Source organism: Mobula birostris, chromosome 22, assembly GCF_030028105.1.
Source record: "Mobula birostris isolate sMobBir1 chromosome 22, sMobBir1.hap1, whole genome shotgun sequence".
Taxonomy (NCBI): domain Eukaryota; kingdom Metazoa; phylum Chordata; class Chondrichthyes; order Myliobatiformes; family Myliobatidae; genus Mobula; species Mobula birostris.
Genome location: NC_092391.1, coordinates 44,517,049 through 44,526,282, shown reverse-complemented (window position 1 = coordinate 44,526,282; position 9,234 = coordinate 44,517,049).

Here is a 9,234-nt window from a genome sequence, read left to right as displayed (position 1 = left end):
ATGGAGGGAATATTCACCTATTTAACTATTAAACGATGACTAAACATCCACAGCCATATGAAGTGGATTTTCTTTTCTAACTTGTCCAAAAGGATGATCTACTTCAAATTCATTGTCATCGGACTATACATATATACAACCAAACAAAATAGCGTTCCTCCACACACCCACGAAAGATTCAGCGCATAAAACAAAATATTCCCTTCAATAAGTTCATAAATGCACTTAGTGCACAGCACAGGTAAGCAGTAAACAGCTCGCTCTCCCGAGTGATGAGACCTCTGTAGTGGCAGGGTATTCATTAGTCTCACAGCCTGAGGGAAGAAGCTGTTACCCAGTCTGGCAGTTCTAGTTGTGAAGGTCCTGTCCATTATTCCTGATGGTAGTGGGTCAAAGAGATTGTGGGATGGGTGGTAGGGATCCTCAACAGTCCTTCATGCCCTTCATCTACAACGTTCCCAGTAAATGTCACAAATAGAGGGAGGGAGACCCAGGTGATCCTCTTGCTGGTTTTTACAATCCTCTGTAGGGCTCGCAGTGTCCAGAGCACAAAATGATCCCACCAGACAGGATACTGCTCCTGTAGAAAATTGTTAGCATGGGGGCGGTTGTGCTGATTCTGAGCTCTCCAGCCATGAAAGCCCCTTTCTTGTTTTATCCTCTTAATCCATGGAAGAAAATCTTGGTAAGGTAACATCTGCCATTCCAAACTGCAGTGGGTATAAAGCACTTTCCGATCATGGGACAGTTTTCTTATCCTAGGGTGAATCATTGTTGCTTTCTCACTTAAAATGAATTCCTTAAGTACTGAGGCCAAAAATGGCAAATAGTACTCAAGATGTAAGCTCACCAACACTCAGATCTTGTTTATGCTGCTATAAAAGCCTGTGTATTCAACAACCAGAGGACAACTGATGCAAAATCTTAAAAGAATGAAAGTGATAGACTATATAACCACTGTACACACAGACTAATGACAACTATGTGAAAATAATCGAAGAGGACTAAACAAATGTAGTGATTCAGATACATTTGAAGAGGCATCAGTTAATCAATAGGGACTAGTGTATGTTTGCTCAGTGGTACGTCTATTCGGATTGAATTTTTCATTAGTAGATCCATCAGGTTAGCCACTATGATGTAGAATGCATGGATCTACCGAAGTGTGACAAAGTTCTATGTGACACACTGATCAAGAAATTAAAGCACACAGGAACTAAGGAAAAAAAATTGAGAAAACACGAAGGGTAATGGCTATGACTTTGTAGTGATTGAAGATATTCATTGTGATTTACAGTTGCAAGAAAAAATTTGTCAACCCTTTGCAATTAGTTTTCTGCATAAAATGTGGTCTGATCTTCATCTAAGTCACAATAATAGACAAATTCAATCTGCCTAAACTAATAACACAAAATCAATTGTACTTTTCATGTCTTTATTATTTAATCATTCACAGCCCAGGCTGGGAAAAGAATGTGAACCCTTGTATTTAATAACTGGTAGAACTTCTTTTAGCAGCAATAACTTTCACTAAACATTTCCCGTAGCTACTGATCAGACTTGTACAGTGGTGAGGAAGAATTTAAGACTATTCCTCCATACAAAACTGTTTCAGTTCATCAATATTTCTGTGATACCTTACGCAAGCAGCCACATGCCACAGCATCTCAATTCTGTTTAGGTCTGGACTTTGACTCGGCCATTCCAAAACACAAACTTTCTTCTGTTTAAACCATTCTATTGTTGATTTACTCTTGCGTTTTGGATCATTGTCTTATTCCATCATCCAACTTCCATTTAGCTTCTACCTTGGCATTCTCCTGTAAAATGTTGATACAACTTTAAATTCATTGTTCCCTCTATGATTGCAAGCTGTCCAGGCCCTGAGGCAGCAAAGCAGCCACAAACCATGATGCTCCTTCCACCATGCTTCACAGTTGGGATGAGGTTTTGGTGTTGGTGTGCAGTGCTCTTTTCCCCCAAAACATAGCAATGTGCATTTCTGGCCAAAAAAAGAGTTCAGCTTTCGTCTCGTCAGTCCACAGAATGTTGTCCCAGAAGCATTGTAGAGTATCCAAATGGTCTTTTGCAAACTTGAGATGTGCAGCAATTTTTTTTTTGGAGAGCAGTGGTTTCCTCTGTGGCATCCTTCCAAGAACACCACTCTTGTTCAGTGTTTTTCTTATAGTGGACACATGAACAGAGATCTTTGTAAGTTGCAGGGATTTCTGCAGGTCTTTTGCTGTTAACCTTGGGTTCTTTTTCACCTCCTTCAGCATTGCATGTTGTGCTCTTAGTGTGATCTTTGCAGGATGCTCACTCCTAGGGAGAGTAGCAATGGTACTGAGTTTCCCCCATTTGTAGACAATTTCTCTTACTGTGCACTAAAGAACATTCAGGTCTTTAGAAATGCTTTTGTTGCGTTTTCCAGCTTCATGCATCTCTACAATTCTTTCATGGTCCTCTGAAAGTTGTTTTAATCGAGGCATGGTGCACATAAACAGGTCTTTCTTGAGAAAAGCAGGCTCTGTCAGTAACCTGATTTTGTGTGTCGCTCTTATAGGGCAGGGCACCTCTACAACCCACACCTCCAATCTCATCTCTTTAATTGGAACACCTGACTCCAAATAGCTTTTGTAGAAGGCATTACCCCAGAGGTTCACATACTTTTTTGAACCTAGACTGTGGTTATTTAAATGGTGTACTCAGTATTGATGAGAAGAAGTACAAATGTTTGTGTGTTATTTATTTCAGGCAGATTGTGTTAGTCTATTATTGAGACTTAGATGAAGATCAGACTACATTTTATGAGTATTTAATGCAGAAAATCATGCAATTGCAAAGGGTTCATGAACTTTTTTCTTGCAACTGTATATCTCTCGATTTTTGTGGTATGTACTACCACAAGGCTCTCCTTCCCTCCACTAGCCTACAGGTCTCTCTTTGGCAAGGTATAACACCTGCTTAGACCCTCGATCAAGATTATGTGAAGCCATGGGGGCAGGTGGTCAGTTGTATAAGCAGCTGGTGCATATCTCTAGTCCTGGTTATGCGACCCCTGACACCAGGCAGACAACCTCTGAAGAGTATTGATAATAGCTGGGGTCACCTGTCTTGTAAAGACATAGCCTAGAAGAAGGCAATGGCGAACCACTCTGTAGAAAAATTTGCCAAGAACAGTCACGGTCATGGAAAGACTATGATTGCCCATGACATACGACACAACGGACAAACTACTAATATAGATTTAAATGTAGGGGCAAGTATTAAGAGGTTTGCCAGTTGTGGTTAAAATGTAGGCTTAAGAGCACACAAAGAAAAAACACAATCCTAATGTAAAACTATTAGTCGATGCATCTAAGGAATGCAAACAATGCAAGAAGCTATATTAATTGGTAGGATACTAAATGAGGAGAAACAGTGATCTTGCTGTTTATGTCCATAGATTCCTAAAAGAAGCAGAACCACTTATTAGGGTGATGAATGTGACATGCAGGTAACATTTTTATGGATCAAAGCCTAGAAATCCAGAGCAGAAAGGTGATGATGAAACTGTAAAACACTAGCGATAGTATTGCACCATTTTAGTTACTACAGGGTATTGAGAGAGCATTAGAGGGCTGTGGAGATTTAAAGTATGTAGCATGTCGACAGGTATGAAGAATTTTACTTGTGAGGAGACAAATTGCAGGGCTGGGATTACTTTCTTAAGGAGAAAGGTGAAAGGGAAAGTTCTTGAGGTTTATAGGACCTGTCAACATGAACACTACAGGGAAATGTCAATAACAATGGGACAGAGAAGCTACAAGAAATCGATGAAAGAATAATGGTAGTGGCAGGTCAAGAACTTAAATTTTCATTCATTTTCACACTACCTGTGAAAATATCTCTCAAGGTCCAGCTAAAAGCTCAGCACATTTTTAGGATGAGGCCCTTTGAAGACTTTAGTGATGTTAACAAAACTGTGATAATTGTTGTTGCATTTGCGTGCCTCACTGACCCGGAGAGCTCTGTTGGCTGGAGTCAGGGCTTTATGCTTTGGGTCTTGGTAGGGTCACCCATACCAAACAGGTCAAAGAGTAGAGGGCATAATAAGAGTTGTCCACTGGGTCCTCCAGGTTCAGGGGTTCGGCTTGGGGCTAACAAACCTGACTGGTAAAGCAAATTTGTTACAGAAACAGCAATGAACAATCCTTCTACATATGAGTGCAATGGTATCCCTGAGTCTCCACCCAGGACTTGCATGACTGGCAGTAATGAAAACTGAGAGGAAGCTACTGACATGATGAAGGAAGCCCTGAACACCTCCAGAGATGGGGAACCTTCATTCCTGCCTTAAACACCAGTGGTATAATGGGCAGTGAGTAAGTAAGTTAAGAGTAGAAACAGAAATAAATGAAAAAAATAAGGAAGTGCTCAAGAAATTAAACAATTATTTTGTGGTGTATTCTCTCATTGTACTAAATATATTCTGAAAATAACAGGTAACCAAGTGACAAAAGGATTGAGGAAATTAGAAGTATTTTTAAAATATTAAATCTTTTAAAATAAGGGCAACAGCAGTTGAGTACCTTTTGCTTTTTTTTTACAGAGCACTTATTGCTCATCTCAAATTGCTTTTGAGAGGTGGCAATCAGACACCATCACCAACCACTGCAGTCCTTCTAGGAAAGGTGGTCCCATTGTAGTAGTGTTGGGCAGTAGTTCCAGAGATGAAGTTACTGTGATTGAGACTATTTCCAGGTCCAACTGGTGTGTAATTTGGAGAGGAATCTGTAAGTGGCAATGTTTTCATGCATACACGCTGCCCTTCTTCTTGGGTCTTTCAGAGCAACTGAGGTGCTGGTGGAGGAAATGAATTGTAGGATGTAGGATGGTGTACCAGTCATATGAATGGGATGGTTTTGATTTGAATGAAATATTTTTTATTAAATATATTTCATTTATAAAGATATGGGTTCAATTTGCCAGGTCAGCTTTTATCACATGAACCTAATTCCCTTTGATAAGGATATGTTGAGCCACCTTCAGAACTGCTGGACTTCTTGTCAAAGTATCCAACAGTGCAGGTGAATCAAGACTTCTAGGACTGAGGACTGAAGGCATGGTGATATATAATTTGAATCCACAGGAACACAAGAAGCTGGAGCGAATAGTGGATTCAGCCTAGTATATCATGGTCACATCCCACTCCATCATTGGTGGCATCTACATGAGGCGCTGCCTTGAGAAGGAAACATCCATTACCAAAGATCTCCACAATCCAGGCCATGCCATCTCCTTGCAGCTACCATCAGGCAGGAGTTACAGAAGCCAACCACAGTTCTTGAACCAACCTGCACAACACTAATCACCACCTCAGTATAACAACACTATGACCACTTTGGTCATTTTGCACTACAGTGGATATTTATGTTCTTATTATGTTATTTCTTGTAAAATTTGTGCATAGTTTGTATTTTCGTTATTTTCTCTTGAATGCTACTTATCTGATGCAATTTTGCTTAAGATGCATATCATAAGTAAGTTTTTTTTATTGCACCTGCACATACAAAGAAGCAACTGTAGGTGGCAGCACATTGTAATTTTTTTTACTGTGTTACGAGATAGACCACTGTAACCAAAGACTGACCTAGACTTGAAGGCCGACATCCTAGGGTGCAGATGTAACAGGGAGATTAGACATGATTAGAAAGTGCATCATCATCTAATATGGGGGGAGAAGGGTGGCATTGCACAGGTTCAAAATAAGCTGAAGAGATTTGTAAACTCAGTCAGATCCATCCTGGGCACGAGCCTCCCCAGCGTCCAGCTTCAAGGAGAGATGCTTCAAAAGACAAATTAAGGACCCCCATCACCCAGGACTTGCCCCGTTCCCATTGCTACCATCAGGGAGGAGGTGCAAGAGTCTGAAGGCACACACTCAACGATTCAGAAACACCTTCTTCCCCTCTGCCTTTAGGTTTCTGAATGGCTATTGAACCCATGAACACTACCTCACTACTTTCTTCCCCTCTCTTTTTGCACTACTTACTGAATATAACTTTTAAAAACTATATGCATACTACTTAGTAGGTAAGTTATTGGAGGGAGTACTAAGAGACAGAATCTACAAGCATTTGGATAGACAGGGACTTATTAGGGAGAGTCAACATGGCTTTGTGCGTGGTAGGTCATGTTTGACCAATCTATTGGAGTTTTTCGAGGAGGTTACCAGGAAAGTGGATGAAGGGAAGGCAGTGGATATTGTCTACATGGATTTCAGTAAAGCCTTTGACAAGGTCCAGCATGGGAGGTTAGTTAGGAAAATTTAGTCGCTAGGTATACATGGAGTGGTAGTAAATTGGATTAGACATTGGCTCAATGGAAGAAGCTAAAGAGTGGTGGTAGGGAATTGCTTCTCCGAGTGGAGGCCTGTGACTAGTGGTGTGCCACAGGGATCAGTGCTGGGTCCGTTGTTATTTGTCATCTGTATCAATGATCTGGATGATAATGTGGTAAATTGGATCAGCAAATTTGCTGATGATACAAAGATTGGAGGTGTAGTAGACAGTGAGGAAGGTTTTCAGAGCCTGCAGAGGGATTTGGACCAGCTGGAAAAATGGCAGATGGAGTTTAATACAGACAAGTGTGAGGTATTGCACGTTGGAAGGACAAACCAAGGTAGAACATACAGAGTTAATGGTAAGGCACTGAGGAGTGCAGTAGAACAGAGGGATCTGGGCATACAGATACAAAATTCCCTAAAAGTGGCGTCACAAGTAGTTAGGGTCATAAAGAGAGCTTTTGGTACATTGGCCTTTATTAATCAAAGTATTGAGTATAAGAACTGGAGTGTTATGATGAGGTTGTATAAGGCATTGGTGAGGCCGAATCTGGAGTATTGTGTTCAGTTTTGGTCACCAAATTACAGGAAGGATATGAATAAGGTTGAAAGAGTGCAGAGAAGGTTTACAAGGATGTTGCCAGGACTTGAGAAACTCAGTTACAGAGAAAGGTTGAATAGGTTAGGACTTTATTCCCTGGAGCATAGAAGAATGAGGGGAGATTTGATAGAAGTATATAAAATTATGATGGGTATAGATAGAGTGAATGCAAGCAGGCTTTTTCCACTGAGTGCAAGGGGAGAAGAAAACCAGAGGACATGGGTTAAGGGTGGGGGGGGAAGTTTAAAGGGAACATTAGGAGGGGCTTCTTCACACAGAGAGTGGTGAGAGTATGGAATGAGCTGCCAGATGAGGTGGTAAATGCGGGTTATTTTTTAACATTTAAGAATAAATTGGACAGATACATGGATGGGAGGTGTATGGAGGGATATGGTCCGTGTGCAGGTCAGTGGGACTAGGCAGAAAATGGTTCGGCACAGCCAAGAAGGGCCAAAAGGCCTGTTTCTGTGCTGTAGTTTCTATGGTTTCTATAGTTACTTAGAGTAATTTACAGTTTTAATTATTTATTTATTGGGTACAGTGTGGAACAGGCTCTTTTGATCCTTCGAACCGCACTGCCCAGCAATCTTCTAATTTAATCCTCGCCTAATCATGGGACAAGTTACAATAATCTTTGGACTGTGGGAGGAAACTGGAGCACTTGGAGGAAACCCACATGGTCATGGGGAGAATATACAAGCTCCTTACAGGTAGTGATAGGAATTGATCCCGGGTTGCTTGTACTGTAAAGTATTGCTGTCTACACTCCCTTATATATTGCACTGTACTGCTGCCGCAGAACAACAAATTTCATGATGTATGTATGTGACATTAAACCTGATTCTAATTTTCCAAAATGTATTGAACATTAGAGAGATTCCAGCAGATTGGAAAATAAATATAATTCAGAAAAGGTGTTAGAGAGAAACGAGGAAACTATAGACCAGCCATCTGTCATCAGAAAAGTATAATTTTTGCAGCAGGATATTTGGAAAGTCCATAAGCAGATCCAGCATGACTTTACCAAAGAAAAGTAATGTTTGATAATTGTATTAGAGTCCTTTAAGAATGTAATGGATGAGATGGATAAATGAGACTTTGTATATACAGTATGGTGCATTTGATTTTCTAATAAGGTGCCACATTAAAGGTTACTGCACTAAGTAAGAGCTTGTGGCATTGGAGTAACAGAATTGGAGAGAAAACATATTTAGGACACATTGACCATTTTCAGGTTGGAAGTCTGTAACTGAAGAATCATTAATATTTAAAGGTTTCCCTTTTAAGTCTTCAGAAAGTTTCAGAAATGTTGAATAATATAACCAGAAGCTGAAAGGCAAAGCAGGATTAACATTTCGGGTGTAATCTATTTGCAGAAAACTGGAAAGGAAGAGTTACACCCAATGCATTAACTAAACTACATCATTGCATACCACGAAACTGAATTGGAATGCTGCATGTTCTCAGCATTTGCTGATTCTCGGGCAGTGCCATTGACGCAGGATGAAAGTGCACCTTGCAAAGGTCAGGAGTAGGACACTGACATACACTTGAAGTCAGAAGTTTACATACCCCTTAGCCCAATACATTTAAACTCAGTTTTTCACAATTCCTGATATTTAATTCTAGAAAACATTCCCTGTCTTAGGTCAGTTAGCATTACTACTTTATTTTAAGAATGTGAAATGTCAGAATAATAGAGAGAATGATTTATTTTCAGCTTTTATTTCTTTCATCACTTTCCTAATGGGTCAGAAGTTTATATACACTTTGTTAGTATTTGGTAGCATTGCCTCTAAATTGTTTAACTTGGGTCAAACGCTTTGGGTAGCCTTCCACAAGCTTCTCACAATAAGTTGCTGGAATTTTGTTCCATTCCTCCAGACAGGACTGGTGTAATGAGTCGGGTTTGTAGGCCTCCTTGCTCGCTCACGCTTTTTCAGTTCTGCCTACAAATTTTCTATTGGATTGAGGTCAGGGCTTTGTGATAGCCACTCCAATACCTTGACTTTGTTGTCCTTAAGCAATTTTGCCACAACTTTGGAGGTATGCTTGGGGTCATTGTTCATTTGGAAGACCCATTTGCGACCAAGCTTTAACTTCCTGGCTGATGTCTTGAGATGTTGCTTCAATATATCCACATAATTTTCCTTCCTCATGATGCCATCTATTTTGTGAAGTGCACCAGTCCCTCCTGCAGCAAAGCACCCCCACAACATGATGCTGCCACCCCCATGCTTCACGGTTGGGATGGTGTTCTTCGGCTTGCAAGCCTCACCCTTTTTCCTCCAAACGTAACGATGGTCAT